The sequence below is a fragment of the Petromyzon marinus genome, chromosome 33 (genome assembly GCF_048934315.1).
Source record: "Petromyzon marinus isolate PM22_M1 ecotype Great Lakes invasive population chromosome 33, UKy_Petmar_22M1.pri1.0, whole genome shotgun sequence".
Lineage (NCBI taxonomy): Eukaryota > Metazoa > Chordata > Hyperoartia > Petromyzontiformes > Petromyzontidae > Petromyzon > Petromyzon marinus.
The window spans coordinates 5,444,225-5,470,832 of record NC_133699.1 but is presented as its reverse complement, the minus strand read 5'-3'; the positions used below and the strand labels follow the sequence as shown (position 1 = coordinate 5,470,832).

The window sequence follows — 26,608 nt, the reverse complement described above, 5'->3', positions numbered from 1 at the left end:
CGGTCCTGGGCCCGTCCCTTAGGTCGACGCAGCCTCAAGCGAGTACCTGGCGCATTCGGGCAACGTTGCCACTTCGGAGACAAAGGCGGCCGGGCGTGGTGCTGGCCACGCGCCGTAACCGGCCTTCAAGGGCGCTACTCGCGAACGGCAATCACTTGCCCCACTCCCAAAGCAGCCTGGTAAGTCTGTTGATTTGTTGCGGGTTGCACGCACGCACGGGCGGGCGGGCGGGGTGGACATGGAGTCGCGTTGTGGGCTTCGTCTTGCCAGACGTTCTGCGTCTTCCCTATCTCGGTTTTCCGTGAGCGACGATCGATCATCCCAGTTGCTCCGTCTCCACTCGGCCGCGCGTGTTAGTTAGGTCTCTTGTTGGGGGGGGGGGTGCAGGAGGAGTGCAGGGGGTGTGCTCAAGAAGAAGCACATTAAGGTCCTGGAGTGGCCTAGCCAGTCTCCAGACCTTAATCCCATAGAAAATCTGTGGAGGGAGCTGAAGGTTCGAGTTGCCAAACGTCAGCCTCGAAACCTTAATGACTTGGAGAAGATCTGCAAAGAGGAGTGGGACAAAATCCCTCCTGAGATGTGTGCAAACCTGGTGGTCAACTACAAGAAACGTCTGACCTCTGTGATTGCCAACAAGGGTTTTGCCACCAAGTACTAAGTCATGTTTTGCAGAGGGGTCAAATACTTATTTACCTCATTAAAATGAAAATCAATTTTGACATGCGTTTTTCTGGGTTTTGTTGTTGTTATTCGGTCTCTCACTGTTCAAATAAACCTACCATTAAAATTATAGACTGATCATTTCTTTGTCAGTGGGCAAACGTACAAAATCAGCAGGGGATCAAATCCTTTTTTCCCTCACTGTATGAAGGCCGGAACGGCACACGAGGTGGTGGATGGCCAGCACCACGCCCGACCGCCTTTGTCTCACTAGTGGCGTTGTTTACACTACTCATTTGAGGCTGAGTCGACCTAGGGGAGGCCCAGGACCGGTATCAGATTATCGTCACTGGTGTTGGCCGTGAGCGGGAATCGAACCCGTGTGGCCGGGTTCATAGCGCATCGCGCTAACCGCTACACCACCGCTCCCCACCCACACCACCGCTCCCCACCCACACAAGCAAACCGACACACCCCCCCCCGAACGAGCACATTCAGGATCTATTTACGTCTGCTGTAATGTTTTCCTTGGAACACGGCTCTGCGCTAAATGCGCCAGCGTCTGGCACAGAGCGAATTCCCAAAGAGCGAGGCAACACTTGCGGAGTTCATTAGGCCGACGTGATGATTTATTTCGCAATTGTAGTCATTTGTTGTTTAGTCGTGACCCCCGTGTTGTACGTTTGTCCCATTTCATTTCCCTTATTTGTGTAGTACGCTAGCGCGTTGCAAAAAACCGTCAGCGGTGCGGCGACGTTTTAATCCAGCAGTGGATTGATCACCAGCCAGAATCAATCCATTGGTGGATGAAGGCTTCCCCAGGTCGTTAAAGCTGACGGATAGCTCACTCCAGCTGATGTTGCCATGATCAATGCACGACTAAACCGGCAGAGAAGCTATCCATCAGCTTTTGTGTCACTTTACAGAAGAGGCAAATTACGTGGTTTTTTTCTCTCGTCTGATGGCCTCTTCTCACAAAGTTCCTCTGCCCAAGGGCCAGGTCAATGGCTCAAGTTCCCCCTCCGTCCAATGTGACTCGGAAAAGCTTGAGTTTGAATGCAGGTCATCGTCCAAAACGATCAACGGACACCAGCCCTCTGTACAATGACTAGTTGAGTGTTGCCTGCTCGACGTGCCACCATGTGCAAATGTGACTGCGCACTAGTTAGTGAAGAGTATTATTGGGCCCTGCGATGGCAATGTGCCATTTACACCACTCACCCCAAATATCCATTGGAGGCGAGTACTGCTAAATGTATGAAGTATCTTTAGCGAGAGTCGTATCATGGCAATTATCAGTGGTCAAAATGAAAATGATGGAGTCCAGCTGGGAAACCTAAACTAAACTTTCTATTTTACTACTGAACTATATAGCTCCTTTTCAGAAGCGACCTGGCCACAGATGAAAGCTCAACCAAGTGGCTTATCATCACGTGGAAATATAGAGCAGCCAAATACTCTAAATGCATGTTTCTACATGCGGAGGGAAACCCCAGAGGACCTGGAGAAAAATCCACGTGATCGTAGGAAAAGAGACATGCAAACTTCAAATATGAAGGCGTCAGGGTCGGGATCAAACCCACGACCTCCTGCATACCCGGCGAGATAGTTAACATTTCGCCACCACGGTACCCCCTGATCATGCAGCAGCCGCTCACGTTCACTCCCGTCGCTTCCCCTCTGCGTAAACATCGTAGCATAGGAATAGAAACCTCTCGGAACAGTGCACATGTTTGGTAATGTGGCATTTACACCACTCACAGAATATGGTTTACCGTTGTATTCCACCACTGAGAATGATTATAATGATGCCCTTCACAGTATAGTAATTACCCAGGAAAGCCATCACTGATTCTCAAAACTTGTTCAGGAGGGCCCTGAGTGAGGATGTTTTGGCCCATTCCATTCGTGACTTTAAACTACTAATAAACGTTTATTTTTATTTTACCAGTTAAGGCCCACTGAAGCGACCTGGCCACAAATGATAGCTCAAGGACGTGGCTTATCATGTGAACATTTATAGCAGTCAAATACTCTAAGCGCATGTTCCTAAATGTAGAGGGGGGAAAAACGACTTTGAACTGTGGGAGGAAACCAAAGTGCCCGGAGAAAATCCGCACATACGAGGAGACAACGCTCAAAGCTCAGACAGATCAAAGATTCATTTGCTGTGCTGCCATCTACTGGCATCCTCCACACCTACAACACCTGGCATTCCAAGGCAAGCTCCTTTCCAAGCAGGAACCAGGCTCAGCCTTGCTTATCTTCTGAGCGCCATCAAAGTCAGGGTGAACAGACAACTAACTCTATACACGCGTATATGTAACACAGACGGCACACTTCACGCGAGACAATAGACAGCCGTGATGTGGAGTCTACCTGCATGGGTGGCCTCTATGCAGCACTGAGGTGTCTTTAGAAAATTCCTTGGGCGTGTGATTTGACGCCAGAGATAGCCGGCGCTGATAAGGCTGAACAGCTGGCTTTGCAGTCGCGAAACTCGTTGTAACATCATGTCCCTTGATCTTGTTACAGTTGTATTTCAATGGGGCCGTTCCGAGTCAGAGCCGGCAGACTAAGCGCACCAGCATGGGAATCGTTGATAAGATTTTAAGTTTAAATATAATATTTCAGTTCTTCTCATTAATTGTATGTTTGATATTTCGTTTTGCTTTAACTTGCGCGTTCTTAAGTATATTTCATTGTCGTTATAGCGATAAGTCAAGAAACGTCTTGAGTCTGTGCTCTTCTTCTTAGGTTGCCCGGGTCGAAAGTTGGTCGATGTCCTTACCCAGTTCTGGCCGAGCCAGCTCAGAAACAAACAACAAACGAGGGGGGGCGCGGCCATCTGTACAACCTTTAAATTACGAGCGAACTCAGTCGTAACAACACACCGCATGCCTGCCATTGACAGGTCACGTGCTCGCAACCACGTCTCTCATCTTCCACACCCATCTTGCTCGTCCGTCCATTCCCATCGTCGTCGCGCGTTACTTTTGGCTGTCCGTCGAACGAAGACGGTCACCGCATCGCGCGCGACTTCATGATGCGCTTCTGCGGCCGTCTGGAACGCTCTTCCGATATTGGGAAGCCACTGGAGCTTTGCACGTTTAAATCTAGTTTGAAAACGCGTTTCTTTTAGAACGTCTTTTTGTGTTGAGTTTATTGTCCCTCGCCAGCACCCCCGATTAGCACGCTTGGTTATGTACGATGTGAAAGAAGTTCAACATACGTACGTACTGCACCGTTCGTCGCCAGTGGGTTTTCAGTGGTTGAGGCAACGTGTCTTGACGGTTCTCGATCCGCCCAGCTCGCATTGTTTTGCGTGAAATTTTTCGCAATCATGGATTTACGTCTGAAATGTGACTGACAGTTCAATTCCTGGTTGCTGTTTTACTCTGGTTGCTGTTTTACTCTGCTCCCATCGTTCTTGCGGGGAAAATAAAATGACTGCCGCTTTGTGGAAAGTTAACAGTAGCTGGTTGCAGTGGTGATGGGATAATGGGGGTAGAGAATACGTTGAATATTTGTGTTGTTATTGGACCGCCTTGTTGTATTTTTAAAAGCTTGAAATTTTGGGACCCCCTCCCTTACGATCTATAAACTAAACTAAAAATATGTTTTATTGTACTAGGTAAGGCCCACTGAGCGATATATCTCTTTTTTTCAGAAGCGACCTGGCCACAAACGATAGCTCAACGAAGTAGTTTCTCATTGCAGTCACGTCCTTTTAAACGCATGTTGCTAAATGTGGAGGAAAAAAAGCGGACGACCAGGAGAAAAATCCAAATGACCAACCCGGAGAGAAAACATGCAAACTCCAAATATATAGGCGTCGGGGTTGCTATTGAACCCACGACCTCCCGTACAGCAAGTGAGGTAGTTAACATCTCGTCACCGTAGCGTCCCTTTACGTTTGACCCCTTCCATAAGAATTTTGGAATTTGTCAACATGAGCTTTGGAGGTGACCCTTGCAAAGTGCCAGTGTGCGTTTAGCACATTTTGGATGTGGGGTTTTGTTTTACTTTGCTCCATAGATCAGTGCATTTGTACTAGACTGTTTAGCAAACACTGCCAGCTTGTGTGGAACATTACCTTCGTTTGCAATTGAAAGGTACAGTACCAGACTGCTAAGTTAGTTCAATAAAACCTGCGGTTTTTTGAGGTTGTAGGCCAATCGGAAAGCCTGTCTGGTGTAGGCCAATCAGCTTCAAGGACGGGGCATACATTTTTCAAAGCATGTTTGCATGTTTTATCGCAAATGTGTGGTTAATACAGACGTGATTCCTTGTAATAGGTGTCTATTTGGTGTTTGAATATCTTGACACCTCCTGTATATAATTAGGCATCGTCATTACTAATATAATAAGCCAAGAATGTGTGTGTGTGTCCCGCGCGAAACGTCACTCCACATGCCGCACCCCTCATTAATAATCATGAGCGGGTGACGTCACTCCACATGGGGCAACCACCCCCCTAATTAATAATGAGCGGATGACGTCACTGCACATGGAGCTCCCCCCCCCTCATCAATAATCATGAGCTGATGACGTCACTCATGTGGACCCCGCCCGCACCCCCTCATTAATAATCATGAGCGGGTCATTATTTTCGATTGAATATTTCAGAAAAACTCCGATATCCACGCGTCGTTGGGCGGGCTATAGGCGAGTTGGGCAATGATAAGCCGGGCATGTGATTAAGCATCATGGTTAAGCAAATTGACACGGTGGGTATACAATTATGCAATTACGTGATCGGGCTTATGACATATACTGGCACACGATTAGGCATAAGGGACCGTCCATAAATGACGTCACGCACCTAAGGGGGGTGGGTCAGACATTTGTGACGATGTGTGAAAAGGGGGGGGGGGCGTTGAGACATGTGACGTCACATCACAATGCGCAACTTTAAATAAATATAGTCAACACGTTCTACTTAATTAAATAGAATTTTTAATAAAAAAAATATCCAACAACATCAGACTGCAGCGACACATTAAATACGCACTACAATGACAATAGTTTAAAGCGATTTGAAGCAAGTAAAAAAAATTGGGTGGGGCATAGCTTTGTGACGTCATATTTGAGGGGGGGGGTCTGACTTTTTGTGACGCCGTGTGACGAGGGTGGGTCAAAAATCGTCCAAAATCGCGTGACGTCATTTATGGACGGCCCCTTATCCGTTACGATGAGGCACGTGATCCGTTTCCACGTTCAGCCCGGGCTCCACCTTAACCGCACATCCAGTTAGGGGGGGTGGGGAGGGGAGCGATAATCTCTCTGTCAAGCCTGGCGTAGGGCCGAACGGGCTTTGTTGCCTTGCCAACAGCATGGGCTGCAGCATGACTTCATGCGTGTTTGGGTTTTATGGCCAATGTTTTGTGTGGCTCCCAAGTCATCCGGACCGGGGGGGTCCCGTGTTTGATCAGTGGGTTGTTTACTGCTGTTTAATCAGCCTCCAGGTTGTTTGTTGTGTGACTCGACTCGCGATAAGAACGAGGGAATTACCGTAAATCCTGACTGCCTCCGAACGTTTCACAGATTCAGTACTTGAGTTCTCATGAGCGAAGAACGGTGGTCGAAAGGAGTCATTTGAATTATGGGCTGGAAAATGTTTGATGTACGTGATGTTTACGTATAATTGAGGAGACACTCAAATACATACAGTGAGGGAGAAAAGTATTTGATCCCCTGCTGATTTTGTACGTTTGCCCACTGACAAATAAATGATCAGTCTATAATTTTAATGGTAGGGTTATTTGAACAGTGAGAGACAGAATAACAACAACAAAATCCAGAAAAACGCATGTCAAAATTGTTATAAATTGATTTGCATTTTAATGAGGGAAATAAGTATTTGACCCCTCTGCAAAACATGACTTAGTACTTGGTGGCAAAACCCTTGTTGGCAATCACAGAGGTCAGACGTTTCTTGTAGTTGGCCACCAGGTTTGCACACATCTCAGGAGGGATTTTGTCCCACTGATCTTTGCAGATCTTCTCCAAGTCATTAAGGTTTCGAGGCTGATGTTTGGCAACTCGAACCTTCAGCTCCCTCCACAGATTTTCTATGGGATTAAGGTCTGGAGACTGGCTAGGCCACTCCAGGACCTTAATGTGCTTCTTCTTGAGCCACTCCTTTGTTGCTTTGGCCGTGTGTTTTGGGTCATTGTCATGCTGGAATACCCATCCACGACCCATTTTCAATGCCCTGGCTGAGGGAAGGAGGTTCTCACCCAAGATTTGACGGTACATGGCCCCGTCCATCGTCCCTTTGATGCGGTGAAATTGTCCTGTCCCCTTAGCAGAAAAACACCCCCAAAGCATAATGTTTCCACCTCCATGTTTGACGGTGGGGATGGTGTTCTTGGGGTCATAGGCAGTATTCCTCCTCCTCCAAACACGGCGAGTTGAGTTGATGCCAAAGAGCTCCATTTTGGTCTCATCTGACCACAACACTTTCACCCAGTTGTCCTCTGAATCATTCAGATGTTCATTGGCAAACTTCAGACGGGCATGTATATGTGCTTTCTTGAGCTGGGGCACCTTGCGGGCGCTGCAGGATTTCAGTCCTTCACGGCGTAGTGTTACCAATTTTTTCTTGGTGACTATGGTCCCAGCTGCCTTGAGATCATTGACAAGATCCTCCGGTGTAGTTCTGGGCTGATTCCTCACCGTTCTCATGATCATTGCAACTCTACGAGGTGAGATTTCGCATGGAGCCCCAGGCCCGAGGGAGATTGACAGTTCTTTTGTGTTTCTTTCATTTGCGAATAATCGCACCAACTGTTGTCACCTTCTCACCAAGCTGCTTGGCAATGGTCTTGTAGCCCATTCCAGCCTTGTGTAGGTCTACACTCTTGTCCCTGACATCCTTGGAGAGCTCTTTGGTCTTGGCCATGGTGGAGAGTTTGGAATCTGATTGATTGATTGCTTCTGTGGACAGGTGTCTTTTATACAAGTAACAAGCTGAGATTAGGAGCACTCCCTTTAAGAGTGTGCTCCTAATCTCAGCTCGTTACCTGTATAAAAGACACCTGGGAGCCAGAAATCTTCCTGATTGAGAGGGGGTCAAATACTTCTTTCCCTCATTAAAATGCAAATCAATTTATAACATTTTTGACATGCGTTTTTCTGGATTTTTGTTGTTGTTATTCTGTCTCTCACTGTTCAAATAAACCTACCATTAAAATTATAGACTGATCATTTCTTTGTCAGTGGGCAAACGTACAAAATCAGCAGGGGATCAAATACTTCTTCCCTCACTGTATATCACCAGCAGTAGCAATTGTCAACCCATTGCCTGATGAAAACCACCCCAAGCCGTCACCATCTCTCGTGCTCCTACTATGTAATAATCCACTTAGCTCCTCCACGCGAGCTGATTTCATCACTCCGTCTCCCTGCCGGTCGTGCTCCCAGATGCGTCACCTTCCTTGGCCGCCGCTATTCTTGATCTATCACTATTCTTGATCACGGGCCATTATCCCTTCCAGCAACATGTCCTGCCCGAGCCCATTTGATTTGCCGAACAGTTCGAATGATTTCATTGACCTCTGCATGTTCTCCACACCCTGCGTGAGCCCCATCCCATCGATGTGTATTGTTTTGCCGTAACATGGTCGCGTGGTACCAAAACAAATTGAAAGAGAGGCGAGGGGGGGGGGTCGTGTCGCCGCACAGGACAAGAGATTACTCCGCCACTCAGGGTAGCGACGGCTGGAAATGTAACTCGGGTCATCGGTTCATATTCCGACGTGGGGAAGACCGCGACGCCTCCCCCACACCCCGCACATTGCTTTCAGAGCACCAAGCCAAATATGTGGTAAAGGCACAGCCGTGCAAATTGCTCGCTCACACCACTGCCGGCAGATGAGCTCCATTTGTTTTCTACTGCCGGCGGTCTCTGGATTGCGAATCTTTCTGCCAGCCCCGTGGGGCAGCTCCACACCGCCCCCCCGTGCGTAATACGAATTAATTTTATCCATTTGTAAATAAGATCTGCGTAATCGCCTACATTTCTCTGAGCGTATTTAAATTCTGTCTGCAACTCTGCTATGTTTGCTATGCGTTCATATGTGCTGTCGCGCTCCATACACAAGGTGGCCCAAAAGTCAGGGCACGTAGGGTTGTTTAATTTGTTTTAACGCTGGGATTGTTTATTCATCAGGTTAATATTTTATCTATTATCATTAATATCTATTTTTCTCGTCTTCCCGTGGGGGTCACCTCAAATCCGTCGTTTAAAACTCGACCAAGAACCGTGAATGAATTAAGGTAAAATGTAAGATAATTCATGCATTAATGTGAATGGAAGTCGGTTCGAACATTTTCCAAAATGTATAAAATAACCCTATGTGATTTGTTCAAATAAATATATTAAATCTTGACTTAAAGCTTTCGTGACTGCAGGAATTCATATTTTTTGGGGGGTCTTTCGGTAAAGTCACGTAGATAGGTTCAAAGAAATATACCAAAAAAACTACGACGTTTCGATCGCAACACGAGCAGTCGTCCTGACATTTGGGCCGCCCTGTATTTTAATGCACAAAACCTGGACTCTTCTCATCAGCCAGAGTCCTAGGCCTCCATTACGTTTGAATTTACAGGTGGACATTTATGGCTCGATCCTCTCTCCTCGTTTGACCGTGTGACGATGGCTCCGCTCAGACGTGGCGCGTAGGCCTCGGCAAGGTAAGGTAATTTACCTTTTTTACCGGGTAAAAGGGTAAAGGTAAAAGGTAAAGGTGTCGACATGCCAAGGGGTAAGGTAAAGGGTAGGGTAAAGGTAGCTCGAAGTATTACCCGGTAAATACGGTGCCTTGTTTACCGCTAAAAGCTCCGTGGCGCAGTCCGTGGCCTACCATTTAATAAGTACTATTTTAAACAAAACTGTTTAAAAAACACGCTTTAATGAAATGTACCCTACTAGTAATGGCAGAACTCCACGAGTCCACGACTCCAGGAAGTGGCCCCGAAGCTTGCCATAACGTAAAGGGACCGTGGTCAATTAAGCCAACATCAGTTGACAGTGGACAATTAGACCCAAGCCGAAACATAACATGTAAAATAATGTTTAAAAATATTTTTTTCTTTTATTTTTAATGATAGAATATAGTATTGTCATCAGTATGACATAAGTATACCAAGTTTGCAGTCGAAACCACTTTGGGAAGTGGCTTAAAATTGAGTTACAAGATTTGAGGATACAACAACAACGACAACAACAGACAGAGTGAGTTAAAAGAAAGCGTGTAAAATTGGAATCATTGAGAGTATTCTATATGAATAAAGCGCTCTACCTAGCATTTATCTGTTATAAACCTTTTTCATGTGTAGTACCCCAGTAATTACCCTGTAATTTGTATGGGGTAAGGGTAAAAGGTAGGGTAAAGGTAGGCTCGTTGCTTTGAACCTTTTACCTTACCTGCTGAAGGGTAAAAGGTTGGGTAGAGTGATTGTACTGTGGTAATGCAAAAGGTAGGGTAAAGGTAGGCTCGTTGTTTTTACCTTTTACCTTGCCGAGGCCTCGTGGTGCGCTCGGCGGTAGCGCAAGGCGCAAGGCGCCCCCTCTGGAGGGAGTGGAGAATAATTTATCGTGGCTTTGTCGTTAACTTTCCACGCCACCTGAGACCCAGCACGTGCTAATTTGAAACGACAACCCGCCGGAATAATGTAACAGCGGCAACAGCCGATGTTGACTCTGCTGCATTCCACACGTGGACACACGGGGGACTTTGAAAAAAAGACCAAAGGTGGATTAATTTGTTTCCTGCCTGCTGCCTCCTCTTCGCAATCCTTCCAGACTGTCCAAAAGCTTCTTCTCCCCCTCCGCCTCCTCCTTGTCCTCCTCCTCTCATCTCCCCCACCACCCACCATTCCCCCCCACCACCACCGCCCCCCCTGCTTCTGTCTCCTGCCTGCAGGGCCATTTCCAGTTCAAGACGTAGGATGTAGTTTCCTGTGAAAGTCGCATGCACTGCGGTTTTGGGCTCATCGTAGCGGCGGCGGCGGCTCCGCTTATTCTGCCCAGATCTGCTCCTGTTTACCGAGCGATCGGTTGATGGTGGTGGCGAACGGGTTTTTGCAGACCTCTGTTTAAAGCAAAGGTGGCAACCCCGCGGTTTCTCATGCCGCTGCTGGGGGGATGGCCTCCGCTAGAGGGAGCTCTGGAGGGCCCCGCTAGTCCAGCAGTTGCCAACTTTTCCCAACTTTATAACCGTTAATAAAGAATTAAAGCTTTCGTGACTGCATAAATTACTCATTGTTTTTTTCGGTAAAGTCACGTATGTAGAAATACCCTAGAATTATATTAAAATAAATCAATCACGACGTTTCGACCGCAACACAAGCGATCTTCATCAGGTGTAAAAAACAAATAGCGAGGGAACACATAGGGCGACACCAACGCAACACATAGAGAGTGTTAGACTTACACGGAGGTAAATACAACACGAAGATGAGAGACGAGAATTCAACAAACCTAAGAAAAAATTACGTGATGCAAAACGAGTCAGGCCAACAACACAGTTAGACACTTGCCTGGCGGACCACGAATTTCAGAAGAGTGCTAAATTTCGTGTTCATCCTCTGGATTGAACATACCAGCATAGACAGAGTGAACATATACGAGGTACACTGGTTATGCTGGTATGTTCAATCTAGAGGATGAACACGAAATTTAACACTCTTCTGAAATTCGTGGTCCGCCAGGTAAGTGTCTAACTGTGTTGTTGGCCTGACTGGTTTTGCATCACGTAATTTTTTCTTAGGTTTGTTGAATTCTCGTCTCTTATCTTCTTGTTGTATTTACCTCCGTGCAGTTTGGCGCTCTCTATGTGTTGCGTTGGTGTCGCCCTATATGCTCCCTCGCTGTTTGTTTTTTACACCTGATGAAGATCGCTTGTGTTGCGGTCGAAACGTCGTGATTGATTTATTTTAATATAATTTTATGGTATTTCTACATACGTTACTTTACCGAAAAAACCAATGAGTAACGTATGACCGTTGTCAACGCAAAAACTAAATGCTGACTGCCATGCAGTGACATAAAGGTGTTTTAGATTGCGTCGTTCGTGCAAATTGCATCTCACCACAGACAAGCTGGCGGATGGCTAGGTGGTGAGCCGGTGACAACAATTGCCCAAGCTCTGTGGTTCTCTATAGATTAAGATGCTCTAAGCTTATTCGTCAGTGTTTATACATGCGAGAGGAAACTGAAGTAGCTCGGAGAAAACCCACACATGCGAGGGGACAACACTATCCCATACAGAGGAGGCAGATGATATCAGTCCACACTCTGCTGTACCACCTCGGGAGCTAGGGTATGGCACCTCATTGACGCCCACGGGAAGGGAGTTGCACATCCATGTGATCCACCAACCCTGCATCACAGGCGTGCGCCACCACCGCCCAGAAACAAAAATTGTGAAATAAATCTTATCGGCAATAGTTCCACGGACTACCGGTGCCCATTCGACCACGGGTTGGGAACCGCTGCTCTAGAGGGCAATTGGCCTCCTCTTCCACGAAGGCCAGGCGTCTCTTGTAAGCGGTTGGAGTACCCCACAATTTGCCCGACCTCACGTAAACTGCCCTGCCGATGGACGAACTGTGGTGTACCCGTTTATACTGCTTGGATGGACAGCGAATGGGGGTGGCCGGGGGGGGAGATTTTTTGAATTTTGCCCCCCCCCCTCGTTTCAACTGCCACGCCCGGAGATAGAATCGAACCGTCGACCTCCGGATTGTAAGTCCGGCGCTCCCGCGCCATTGCAGCCATGTCAGCAGCAGCAACAACAGCGTCGTTGCGGGTTCCAAGGAGTGAAAAGTAATTTCGAGCCCCGTCGTTCGGCTGATGGATTTGAAAAACACAGCACGGGAAGACTGAAGGGGAGGAGAACGGCTCTCTTGCGTTGCTAGTAAATACGCACAAAAATGCACACAGCACACTCGGGCGAATGTTGAAAGCAAACACGCTTTGTTTGAACCAGGTTTTTCTCGCTGCTAGAAGCACTGTACGGCTGCTGTGCAAAGTGTGGCTTTTCTTTTTTAGTTTATAGTTTGGGGGGGTGGGGGGGCGAATGAAGATTGCGTTTCAAGCACTGTGCGGGCAAAAATGGTCCTCCTCTGAAATTGATTCTGCTGCATTTGATTAGTCGCGGGGGCCCTAGATTTAGAACCGGTCGAGTTGAAGCTGTGCTTACATTTACGTAGTGTAAAAAAGAGAGACCGAGTTAAATAAATAAAGTCAGCCGATTCATTGGCTTGCCGCTCGGCACAAATTACTCGTTTTGGACACACGCGCCATTGTTGGAAGGGTTTTTTTTTATTTTTTTAACGCCGCGCTTTAATGTGGAGGAATGGGCCGGAGAGTTTTTCACTTTTTCAGAGAAAATAAGCCAGGCCCTTCGGGGCTTCTTGCGTGACATTGGCAGGGCTTCGTCTCACTGAATATTATTCCGGTTGCTGCTGGTGGACTGGAGCATGTGGCGCGTGACTAGTATCCATAGCCATAACGAGAAGTGTCCTGGATGTGGTGTGCCGGGCACAAACACGTTTTCTGCTTCGATGACCCAGACAGACCCAGCTGAAATGATGCCCTAAACATTGGCATGGAGAAGCCAGGCTATTGTAAAGTGGAGGAGCTCAGATGAAATTGTTTTAGGGTAATCATAGTGGCATGGTAAGTCAGAGTACATGGTGCCAAGGCAGCAAAGTTGAGACCCAGGATTATGAGTCTGGGTTCTATTCCCCCTGTGATTAAACCGGATTCTCAATTGCGGCAAATTGATGGCCAATAACAGTCACGAAATCCCCCCCCCCCCCTCCACAAAAAATGGGTTTGCGTTTAATTCAGCATATTCCAGCTCAAATAATTATACATATCGTTTTGAAGGTCATTTGATAGACAATCTCATAGGAGAGTGTGGGAAAGTGTTGGCCCTACTGTACAAAGGATACACATTGGCATTTGAGAGATTTATCTGAAGTGTTGAGAGGATGTCGTCTGCCGGCCCGTTCTCCGACACACACGGGGAGCACACTCTGCTGCAAGATTTCCAAATGAATGATTTTGCCTAATGACACCGCGTTGATAGCACTATTTGAACAAATATGTATTTAACGTTTCTATGAAATATTTGACCCCCCCCCCACCCCCCTTGAGATGAACACATCTCATTTGCAAAGTCGTCCGGGGTGCCAGTTGACACACAGCTAACACGTCATGACACGTATGCACACACGCACAATTTAATCATTGATGCAGTACACGTTCACGTTCCATCAAGATCCTTTTTTTCACTTCGGTCGGCGTCGACCGCAGTCATAACATTTACACGATGAATATCGCATCCAGTGAGTAAAATAAAATACACTTTTAAAAAAAAAAAAACTTGGCGCAGTGTGTCGGCACGACGGTTCAAACAACTGCTCAGAAAGTGGGGCCACGCTCTTGGATCGCCGCTCCGGTTAAGTCATTACCCCCATCCCCCCGTGTGCGGGATTCTGTCTGGAACCTGCGACCCCGATGGGGAGTGGGGGGGGTGACCTTGTAGCCGAGGTCGCCGGCCTCGCAAATAACCGCACGGGTTTAGTTTCATTTGCGCCGCCCGACGTTTGTTGATGTGTTCATGCACTGACTCGTAAGGGTGCTCATACTGGCAGCACAGGATATACAGTGAGATAAAGCCAATCGCGCGCTACACACAAAGACAAAGATCCCTTGTATAGCCTTCACAGGCTTTTGGAAGAGGGTGGGGAGCGCCGTTGGCGGGCAACTACGAAGGTCGACGCTTACGCACGAGGGGGTGTGTGGGCCAGCACCATGCCCGGCCGCCTTTGTCTCCCCGGCGCCAACGATCGGCATGCCCTCAACGGGTAGGGGCTGTTCGGGTAATCGCCACTGATGTGCGCCCGGCCGGGAATTGAACTCGGGCGGCCGGGTTCGTAGGGCAGCGCGCTAACCGCTGTCACCGCTCCCCGCCAACGATCGCGCACCACGCGTTCAAACCCTCGGCGCTGCCCGCCTACTGCTGCCTTCGGGACAGATGGAGCACGCAAGCGCAGCACGCCGGCACCGCAGTACGCGCGCGCGCGCGCGCGACCGCTCCGCCACGAGCGGTGGTGTGCAGCGGAGGGGGCGGGGGAGGTGCTCGGAGCGGCACAGGTCTCGGCAAGCCGGAGCACTCGCTCCTCGGAATGACCCAGAAAGGAACAGAAACTGGATTTCCTTACAGTCATCCCGCCCCACCTCCTCTCCCGCCCAAGGGAGACGAGGGAGAGGATTTGGGAATTTAAACGGCGCTCGCTCGCTCTTGGGGAGGGGGGTGGGTGGAAGGAAGCGGTGACACGGTGCGGTATTGTCAAACAAAAAAAAACATTGAAGCAACTTTGTTTAAATAACTCTCGGGGTGATGCAACGAACTCGCCTACCCCCCCCTCCTCATTCGCCTCCCGTGGGACGTTGCTCCCCCAGTCGCTGGACTCTTGCGTGCTCTCCTGCCAAAGCGTGAATCATCAACGTGGGGGGGGGGGGAATATATACCAGAAACCACATTACGAAAAATTATAAACCCGTCGCGAATACTTATCCATGGATTTTTTTTTCCACAGAGGTGTAACGGTTATGCCACTGGGCTTGCAATCCAGAGGTCGTCGGTTCGATCCTATCTCCTGGCGTGGCAGCTGAAACAATGGTCCAAGTTTCTTAAAAGCCACCTCGCCTCAATCCACCCGGCAGTTTAAATGGGCACAAGTGCAGTTGATCGACAGGTCGTCATGCATTGGGGTATCGTGTGGGTACTCCCACCTATTCCTAGATGGAAGAGTAGGCCAAATACCTAGAGTAGTAGGCGGGGGGGGGGGGGGCTGGCGTATTGCCAGCACTGGTGTGAATAAGCAGTTGCGGGGCTGCGCCTTTACCTCGGTCTCCATTGCGTCCGAGCTCATGAATCTCAATGGGTTCTCTCTCCTGATCAAATAAAGGACGCTCCAATTGATTTGTTTAATTCCGTAGGGGGGGGGGGGGGACTGGATGGTCTGTGAGCAGCAGCGTTCCCTCACCTCTGTCAGGCTCGGGTTGAACTTTGCCCCTCCCTGGCTGCCTTTCTTTTCTTTCGCAAGACTCTCATAATCATCGAGCCGGCCACTTGTGTCAGTTTCAGCATTCCCGGCGGGGAGGAGAGAGAGAGAGACACACACACACGGAGAGAGACCAATTCACCGCTGGCAAGTTCAAGCCTCAGACTTTGAAATAAAACCCCGGGAGACTGGAAAATATCGAGCAAGATGCCACTGTTCTGCCCCCGGCTCCCTCACCAAAAATATACAAAAGATCCCCCTGTAGCCTGAAAAAGACTTAAAAATATACATGCGTGTGCACGCACACACGCACGCACACACGCGCACGCACGCGCACCGCTGTGAACAAGGTGACTTTGAAGCCGCCGGGTTTTTTTTTGTATTTATTAGCGAGGACTTGAACTCTTTTGCGAACGCGCTTGGATTTTTTTTCTTGCTTTTTTGCAGTCGCCGCGCGCGCGCGAGCAGTTCTCTCGTGATGCGCGGAGGCTGATTTCGTTCTCGAGGTCGTCCGGAAAGAACCAGCCGGCAATCCGAACGCTCCGTGCGTGCACACAACACGTGCTGGTAGCGACCTGCCCAGTGGCGTAGCGTGTTTGGCATGCGCCCTGGCGCAGGTAATGAAATGATGCTCCCCCCCCGCCCCCCTATTCCACCCCACCCCACTCCCGCTGCCCCGTCAATTTTCCCTATTACGTTGCCTGGCGTTTGAGCCCATTCGGCCCGTGTGCCCCGTTGCAGTTGCACCGCCTGCGCACTTTGATAGCCGAGCCCACGGGAGCATGCCCAGCAACACTACAAAGCTTTGGACTTGTTGGAGGGCACGAAGGGAGCGAAAAGTCGGGAAGGAGGTAGGCGAACAGAGGGGTGGAAGAGCGAAGGCCGGAGGGAGTAAAGAGTAGCGGAAGAGACGAGAGGGAGGTCGCCTCACCTGGGGAAGGAAGACACAACGGACAGGTAGACAGACAGACAGACAGAGCGGGGAGGCGGGCAGCTGAGGGTGGGAGACGGAATGACCGATAGATAAGGAAGGGATGTTGGCGGAGTGGCGGCACTCGCGGGTAGATTCAGGTTCCCTGCGAGATTAGATTCTCAGCGCCGGCGGCGTGGACGTGCGTGCTCGCCCATCCCCGGCGCGCGTCGCACATTCCGCAAGGCCGGTGGCAGCGTGTGCGGGTCTGGGCCCCCCCCCGACGTGTCTGGGCCCTCTCTGCCGTTGCTGGGTTACCCCCTGCTCCCCGTGGGCTCCGTTTGCGCGATTTCGCGCTGTGCGTATATTTTCTACCCAAGACTCTCTTATTTATTCTTTGAATTCACTCTACATGCGGCCATGCGGTCGGCCGTTGGACAAAGTTTGTTTGTGTGTGCCGCGTGCGCTGCTCGGCAGGCGGCTGTCTGCCTCCCCGCGCGATCGTGGAGAATGATTATGGATTTAATAAACGTAGTTGGCCGCACTAATCGGGTACCAGAGGGCAGCGTATCCGACATTGGCAAGCACTGCGTGTCTAACGCGAGCGCTGTCGGTCATCTCAAGAGTCTCCCTAGCTGTGAAGGAAGTGACCGTGCGTCTGTTGATGTGTCGCCCGCCGCCAAAAAGGGACTTTGAAAGTCAAATTCATCCCTGAGAGGCGATGGGGCCCGAGCAGAAATTGGTACTGTAACCACCCAAGGTTATCAGAACATTCCTCTTTTACGTGGGTAAAAAACGAGTTAATTATTCGATAACTCACTAAATTTTTAAAACGACCGTCACCGAAGGATATTGGAACCACTGAAGTTATGTCACCTCAGGGGGTACCGATAGTTGAAAATATCTGGTCTGAACTCGTGGTCTATTAGTAGGGGAAAAGGTTCCACACCCCCTGTTTTAATAGGTGTCGGGGTCACAGGGGTTGAGCGTGAATTATGGGATGATGGTGGATGTAAGGGCACCCGAGTGTTGGCTGGGAATGCGTAGGGAGCCCCCAATTCGGGGAGGGGAGGGTGGTCACGTGTGCGGCCAGCCCTAATTTTAGTGGGGGCATAACCTCGCACCATCTCGAACAATAAACACTCGTCCCAGCATCGGTGGTGGCAGAGTGGTTAGAGAGAGAGTGGGGGGCGGTGGGTGGGGGGTGTTTTTTCAGCAGGGGTGAGGTAGTTTCTCCCCTCCTCCCTGCTTTCACAAAAAAACAGAGAACGCATCTGGGGCGATGACATCTGTGTAGCTTTGCAGTGCCGCGGGCCAGGTGAACGATGGTGACGACGACGACGACGACGCTCGCGATGATGTCGACGACGTTGACCGTGATTACGATGAGTTGAATTTATTGTGTGGATGAGCTCCGTGATTTTTGTTTTCGTCTCTCGGTCGCCGTCGATGGGTAAAGGAGACGGGAAGGAAGCCAACGCCAAGTGGCCGTTGGGGAGTGGACATGTACAAACGAGGAGGTGAAAACGCAAGCTCAAAACAAATCTCGTTTTTTTCTCTTCTTCTCCTAATCATCGTTGCGATTCCCACACCGTGGCAATTACGGAGTGATCAAATCACAGAAGTAATATGCCGTAAAAAATCATTACATGCTAGCGGGTAGCCGTGGGGGGCTTATACATCGTAGCTTAGGTGGCCAATGAGTGATTTCAATTTCCAGTTTTAGGGGCGACAGTATATTGCTTGCTCCCCCCCTCCCCCCCTATTAATGTATCCCCTATGGATGGTCCGACATGGCTACCCTCGCGATGCTGTGCGTGTGGTGGGTTTTATGCGCCATGAAGAAATGGGCCCATTGGCCGAAACGTCACCTTGCTATAACATTTGTTTTACATTCGAGGCCACAACAGTGCTGTGGATGCGGAACGTGTCGAGTTGTTTTTGTTGTCTGTGCTGGTGCATCAACGCCAACCCACCAGCAGCACCATCGAGAATTAATTACTGTGAAGGGGGAGATCGCATTACACGGTCTGGGCTGACTTTCGTTTCTCTCCCTTTGTTGGAGCTGCGCGCTCCCCGAGACACCCGCGAATTCATACGGGGGCTTACTTTCATTCGTCAAGTTAATTTTATTATTTGCTTAAATGCGTGACGCCTCTCTGGCACTGCCACTCAAAGCGCCATCGCATTCGTACTCAAAAACATAGACGTAGAAAATTTGACAGGACGAGAAAAAATTTAACTATATATTGTCTATAGTTGCTTTCAGAATAAGAATGTTTGTTTGGACTTGAGGATTCCGACAAGCTTTGAAGCTAATTTACACAGATGTCTAGTATTATTATTATTATATATTACAAAACAAATCCTTATTCAAATGACATTGGAAGGAATTCCCAGTGAAATTGTGAAGGGGCGCATCAAGCAATCGGCTCTGTTAATGTGACTGTGCAACATCCGCCATGTAGCCTTCAACAGACTCTGAGGGCAAGTGGTTTTAGCGATCCCCTACGAAGGCCGGCACGGTATACGAGGGGGTGGGTGTCCAGCACCATGCCCGACCACCTTCATCTCCCCAGTGGCTATGTTTTTTTACATACCGCACCAGGTACTCATTTGAGGCCGAGTCGACCTCGAGGAGGCCCAGCACTGCTTCCGATAATCGTCACTGTCGTTTTCCGTGAGCGGGAATCAAACCTGAGCCCACTGGGGTTCGTAGCGTGGCACAACGCCGCCACACCGCCGCAACCACCGCCGCAACCGCTGCCGCCATCGCCACTATCGCCGCCACCACCACCACCACCACCGCTGCCGCCACCACCACCACCACCACCGCCACCACCACCACCACCACCGCCACCGCCACCACCACCACCGCCACCGCCACCACCGCCACCACCACCACCACCGCTGCCGCCACCACCACCACCACCGCCACCACCACCACCACCGCCACCACCACCACCACCGCCACCACCACCGCCGCAACCTGGAGTAATGATTCTGCTTGAGGGCGACCTCAGCAAAGGCATTCATAAGGCGTGAGCAGTCGCTCCCTAAAGAAACATCGCTCCGCAAACCCAGGGATGGAAATGAAACGGCACCGCGAGGCAGCCTAGGCTGCTTGGGGAGGAGAGGACGTTACAGATGAGTTTAAGGAAACCGCGATTCGTCTTGGGAAAGGCGTTTAAGGCGAGCCATGGCTTCGTTTCAACTTCACGTCGGAGTGGAGCGGTGGCACTGAGGTTGGCGGGCTCTGCTGTAAACCTGGTGACCTGAGTTTGATTCCCGACCACTGCTAACGTGGTCATTGGCGAGCGAAGGCTACTAAACCAGTTTTGAGTGGCAGCGCCAACCCCCACTACCACCACCACTCCTCGCCTTAACCGGGACTCACCAGGATGGTGAAGTATGGTCAAAAACCTCCCCATAACCGGCATGACATCAGGAGACCTTCATCCAGCAGTTGTTCGACAGAGGGCTGTCAATGGATATCAAAGTAACTTATTCGACTTCACGTGGCCGATGCCGCTGGGTTAGGGTGATATTCCTTGACGTCAATGGCCTTTGTGGTGAGGGTTCCTTAGGCAGCGGTTGGGCAGCAGTAGGGAGCCGTTACCCACGCACCGGACAAAATTCCACTGCGCAATCCGGCCGAAGCCTCTCGCTTCATTTGGACGGGGAACAAAAAAAAAGGTGATGCCCCACCAACTATCAACTCACATTAGGACCGCTGCCCTCTCCATGGCGAGTCCCCCCCCCCACCACACAAAGTTACAATTGCTCAGAATTGCCGCTCGTTGGTGGCGGTGATGCAGTCGGCCTGGCTGCTGCTGCTGCTGCACGCGTCTGGAATGTCGGTATGACGAGTCCTCCGAGTGTTATTATCAGCCTGTGCTGTAATTGGAAAATAATATGCCCCCCCCCAACCCCGGCCCCGAACAACGGCCCGGGCCGGCTTAGTGGGAATCTCGACCGGTGGTGTATGGAGGTCGTTGCGTAATGCTTATGCACGCAGAACGAACCAGGCCCGGCGCACCCCCCTTGGGCACACGCAACGTGCAAATTGACGCACGCACGCGCACACCGGCACCGCGATCATGCACCTTGCCCTGCACCCGAATGCACAGATGAACTAGTAAAACTGAACTTTATTTTATTTTACCAGGTAAGGCCCACTGAGCCATGCAGCTTTTTTTCAGAAGCGATCTGGCCACAAATGATAGCTCAACGAAAGTGGCTTATCGTGTGGAAATTTACTAGAGCGAAATACACCGATCGCATATTTCTAAACGCAGAGGGAAAAAACAAGAGGACCCGGGGGAAAATTCACGCGACCGCGGGGAGAGAGAGAGAGAGACATGCAAACTCCAAATAGCAGGCGTCAGCGTCGGGGTGGAACCCACAACCGCCTGTATACCAGGCGAGGTAGTTAACATCTCGCCACCGCGGCGCCCCAAACGAAATGCATTGCGAGGGTAGAGTTGAACGCTCCTTGCTTGCTGTGAGCAGCTTCACCTCTGCCGCTCTACTTCCGCCGTAGATTTGGCAAGCTGCGGCAAAGCGGTCCCGTCGCTGTCGCAGAGGCGACGCGTGTGTGTGCAGCTCGGAGGGCACGGCGAGGCCGTGGCGTTGGGGCCGTTGCGTGTTCTCGTGCCACATGCGCATCCAGCACTGCCCGCGGTTGTGTGAGAGGGCCCCAGAGTGGGCCCCCCCTTGTCAGGGTGAGAAGGAGACGCCTTCGCGGGTGCCTGGTTTCACGGCGGCAGATTTTGACGGGCGCCAAAAAGTCGTTTGTGCGAAAACGAACTCCAAACAGTACCGAGCGTTTGTAACCGCCAGAATTAATCGTCAATACTTAATGATACTAATTAATGAAGTACGTGTGGAATTTGTTCCATGCTTGCTCTTGCAGCGCGAGGCTGTCACGAAGGTAGGTGGTGCTGTTATCTCTCGCGGACGCAGTCTGCAGTAGTTCCAGAGTAGGGGGGGGGGGCGCATTGTTGCCGTGTATATAATCCCAACCGAGTAATATGTATTATGTACGTAATATGAAATGTACGTTGGTCGTCGTCTTCTTCCACGCGTTTGTCCCACTCTTGCGGGGTCCGCTGTCCTTGCCGACCTTCTCCACGCTGCCCTGTCCTGCGCCATCTCTCTTTCCGCTCCTCGGCCCACCGCGGTCCGATCGCACCACAGGGCCCCAAATATTACCAACGTAATATGTACGGCAAGGCCGTAATTATAATATATATTGGAGGGGACGCATCCCCCTCCAATATATCCCCCCCAATATTAAAATATGCTCAAAATGTCCCCTCTAATATATTGCTATAAAATACATTTCTGTTTATATGATTGTGGTTATGGTTGTACTTTATTAATCCCTAATCTCTGCCGTTACTTGCAATGAAACAAGAACAGGTAAAAAAATGAAACCAGAGCAATGTAATACAATACACTATTAGACATTATTGTAAAAACTAAATAAAAACTCCATCCTATGTGTTAGTGAATTTTTTTTTTATATTTTAGGCAGGAAATTAGTTTTCAAAATTTTTTTCTGGGGGGGGGGGGGGTGGGGGGAGGACCCCCAGACACCCTGGAAGATTTGGTCCCCCCAATGTTGACTCCATGGATACGGCCTTGATGTACGGTGGTAATATTTCAAATTTGACGACTGTGACACCAGCTATTCACTAATTTGTTATTTTGTGATCGCAATGTATAGAGTACATTTCTTTATATAGCCGTGCAAATGGAAGAACTGTGTCCAAACATTTACTCGAATGATATATATTCCGGCATTTACCGCTTTGTTCTTTGTGGACCTCATTGGTTAATGTTTCTGCGTGGAGCTTTGATTGAAAGTGAATAGCTGAACAAATAAAAAAATATATTCCTCGCGTTTTAAAAATCGCTTGCGTCAGTCTATTTTTGGGGTCGAGCAATTTAAAAGTAGCTTTCTCTTTTGTCACGATCACGTAAATTGTTTATAGCTGGTCGAATGAAAGAGTCGTCTGCTGACACGTGGCCCCAAATTAGTCTCGCTGCAACATTTACCGCTCTGTTCATCGTGCACGCGATTCTGCTGGTCGCAGGTTTTAATTGGCCCCTAAAGTGCTTTTGTGTGGAAACGAATTAAAGAAAAAAAATCCGATCATTTGCAAAATGGCTCGTCTCGGCGTTTTGAAGGTCAAGCGAGACGCTAATTAAAATGTAGTTCTTATATCACGTTATCTACTTTTTAAACCCTCGCTAATGAAAGATCAATCTGTGCACGCATTTACTCAAATTAGATATGCCCACATTTGCCGCTTTGTTCAATAATTCAGCGCATTTTTACCCTCCCACCCTCCCCGTGAATTAACGCTGCGTGCTCTTTGGTCTAAATTAATGGCCAGGTTTGAAATAATTGTAATACACTTAAGCACACTTTGGATAATGCCCCGTGCGTTCCAGCCAGAGCCACCTCGTGAAAGGGCCCCCAGGCCCTTGAAGAGCCGTTAAGATTCGCGCTGTCATTATTGCCAATTGCTTAAGTGGCCGCGCGTGAGCGAGTGCACCGCGAGGCCTCGTACGCGTGCGACAAACATTCTGCTGGAACGAGCGGTCATTGGGCTCGATCGGGTGTCCGCCCAGAATTATAAAGAGGCGCGCAGCTTACTTGAGGATGGATGGGTGGTGTGAGGGAGGGGGGGGGGATCCCAAGTGATCGATGTGGATGAAACGTGTTTTACTTGGGACAAGTTACCGCCCCCCCCCCTCCTTGAATGTATAATTGTTACAGCCCTTTGCCAATCCGCTGCCGGGTTGAAGGCTTCCCCACACAGCGTCGGTTCACGTGGGTTGCTTGACCATGCTTCACCGAGCTGCTCGTTTGCAGGTTGGTAAAGAAGGGGGGGTGGTAAAGAAGGGGGGGTGGTAAAGAAGGGGGGGGGTGGTAAAGAAGGGGGGGGGTGGTAAAGAAGGGGGGGGGTGGTAAAGAAGGGGGGGGTGGTAAAGAAGGGGGGCGGTGGTAAAGAAGGGGGGCGGTGGTAAAGAAGGGGGGGGGGGGTGGTAAAGAAGGGGGGGCTGGTAAAGAAGGGGGGGCTGGTAAAGAAGGGGGGGCTGGTAAAGAAGGGGGGTGGTAAAGAAGGGGGGGGTGGTAAAGAAGGGGGGGGGGTGGTAAAGAAGGGGGAGTAGTAAAGAAGGGGGGGTGGTAAAGAAGGGGGGGTGGTAAAGAAGGGGGGGTGGTAAAGGAGGGGGGGGTGGTAAAGGAGGGGGGGGTTGGTAAAGAAGGGGGGGGTGGTAAAGAAGGGGGCGGGGTTGGTAAAGAAAGGGGGGGGGGACCAGAACCGATTGAGATATCAACTCGGCACCGATCTTGGCTCTGGTCGGGAATCGAACCTCGCCCGTGAGGCTCGGAGCGCGGTCCGCTCACTGCCGCTTCACCGGTGCCCCCCCCCCCCTCCACTCCAGCCACACACGACGGTCGGCAGTTTTTGTTGGCTTACTGTAACTGGCAAAACAAAGCGTTAACAAACACAGCGTACGCTTTAGACCCGGAGCGTTGGGTTTTGCGTAAAGACGACAAACCAGCGAACTCGACGTGCACGCGCTCCTGCGTCAGCTGCAAGAGCGTTCAGACCGCTCGTCACACGCAGACGATGCCACCGCCGTCCCCGCCGTCCCCGCCGGCCCTGCGTAGAGGCAGTGTGTGTTCATTTAGCCGATGGCGCGGCGCTGGCTCCTTTTCGGAAGCAGACAAATTTCGTCTGGAGATGTAATTCGAGATGCACGTCTTTCGCACAGTACGTAGGCAACCGTGCTAATAAGAGGTGGGGGGGGGGGGGGGGGGAGTGGCGGTGGAAGGACAGCAAACTAAACACAAAAAGCAGTTCGGAAGAAATTCGTTTTCGATCGACGTTTAAAAGTGCATAGCTCCCAGTGGCTTCCTAATATCGGTTGGGAAGAACGTTCCAGACGGCCGCAGAAGCGCATCTGGAAAGCCCGCGATGCGGTGACCGTCTTTGTTCGACGGTTCGCCGAAAGCCGCTGCAAGTGAGGATGGCCTGCGTTCGCGTGATGGTGGTTTATGCTAATTGACGAGATCGGCAAGGTATTGTGGTTCATTTGTGGCAAGCACTTTCGTGCGCGATGAGCGCGCAAACCGTATGCTGCTCAGCCACATGCCTGCTGCAGGCGCAGTCCACCCGTGTTCTCTTACACGGAGCTTTGCCCGCTCTCCGACGCGGCTTTTGGATTGTGCCGTGTGCTGTTCAGCACCGTGTCCGACGTTTTTGCGGGGTGCTTCTTCTTCAGCAACCGCAGTTGGAGGGCGACGTCGCTATGTGTGATCCCAATTGCACTTGGCGACATCGAACCGAGCTTCTGCAGGATCTGAGGCACCCAGCACATGGCGCAAACCGTCGGACGTCGTGCCAAACGATGCGCAGTTCAACGGAGAGCCGTACAGCGGCACCATCGTGAAGGCCAATGCACACTGCTCTCACTGTTTGCTTATTTGCACCTTTGTTAATTATACTTTTATTACCCACCATAATGAATCATTTGTTAGATGTATCTTTATTTGTCTAAACTAATGAGGTCATCTGTCCACGAAAGGACTATTGATTTTGGGTGTTTGGTTAACGTTTTGGAGAGGCGTCTTCCCCCCCTCCTCGCCATCAGTTTAGATTCAAAGCTTGTTTTACAACTTAGAACTATTCAAGCTTTCAAGGATGAGAGGGACCCGGGTTATTTAGCACAAGGCACCTCCCTCTTTCTCTCTCGCAGGAGGGCGTGACCTGCGGTCACAGGCAAGCTGCTAGAGAGTCGGGAGGGGGGATGTATTCACGGCACACGCAGGACCCTTCGGCCGCTCCGAACCTACGCAGCGCAAGAAAGATTCAGCACATCCGTCAACCACACTGTGGCCTTAACCCCCCTTTTCCCATTCCGATGATGTACGTCATCAAATAAAATTACTTTATTGGTAGCGAGGCTCCCCCAAGGCCATGCGGGAGGTGGCTCCGGCTGGAACGCACAGGGCATTACAGTTTGGCGCCAGCTATCGTAGAGTGTGGTCGTGCCGTTAGAGTTCTCTGCGGTGAATACGATGTGTTTACAAACGACGGCTCTACGCCCCTCTAAATACAATTAAACGCAAACCGCTTGCGCGTTCCGAGATGCAGCAGTGAACGGGACCCTGAAGCTGGCAGACGTCTCGAAACGGAAAAGTTTTAAAATGAAAAAAAAGTATAATCGGTGATGTTTTGGGCAATGACCCTTCGTAATGACACATCTATTTATTGATACGCCACTCGAATAATGGCGAGAAATAATGGGCCATGCCGACGGCAAGCTAAATCAAGGCGTCCGCGTGCCTTTCCCGCCAGTTTCAATCGCGCCCGTTAAAATATACTTTCACATTTTCCTTCGCTAAGATGCGTAATCAATCTCGCTTCGGCAACGAAGCGAGAGGGTCGTGAAAAACCAGTGAGGTATCCATAAATGGATCACCCTTGTATTATACAGTATACGCAAACGTCCTCCTACGTGCAAACACCGCTCGCCAACGCAACCTTCCCAAGCGTTTCTTTCATGTCTCGCATCCGCAGTTGTCCCCTCCCCCCGTTGAGCCCAGCCGTGCCTGACCTTCGAAGCCGGGGAGGAGTGCACGCCTGGCCAGCGTCTGCCATCGCCAGCTGCCACGAACGAGCACGTCGTCGCTTGCTCGCGAAGGCTAAAACTGACTCGTGCCAGACGTCTGGCCGGCGTGGGAGGCTCGGCCAAATACCCGTCGGGGAGGAGGGCTCTGTGAAGCGCCCCTACAAGTGGGAGAGACCCTTCCGCCCGCAGTGGCTCGAGCCAGCAATTGCAGGGCTGCACCTTTACCGCAACACACTCCTCTCTGGATGTATGCTGCGTAGCCAACCGTGCTAATCAGAGGTGCGGGATATTTAG

General features: G+C 50.3%; 1 protein-coding gene across 1 annotated transcript in view; it reads left to right on the top strand.

Annotated features, from left to right (window-relative positions):
* Window positions 1-44: 44 nt before the first annotated feature.
* The window catches only part of LOC116948350 (uncharacterized), a 108,681-nt gene continuing 82,117 nt past the window's right edge, over window positions 45-26,608 (top strand). The window contains exon 1 of the mRNA XM_032964951.2: window positions 45-179. The gene's annotated coding sequence lies outside the window, so the exon portion shown is untranslated. The remainder of the gene's footprint in view (window positions 180-26,608) is intronic.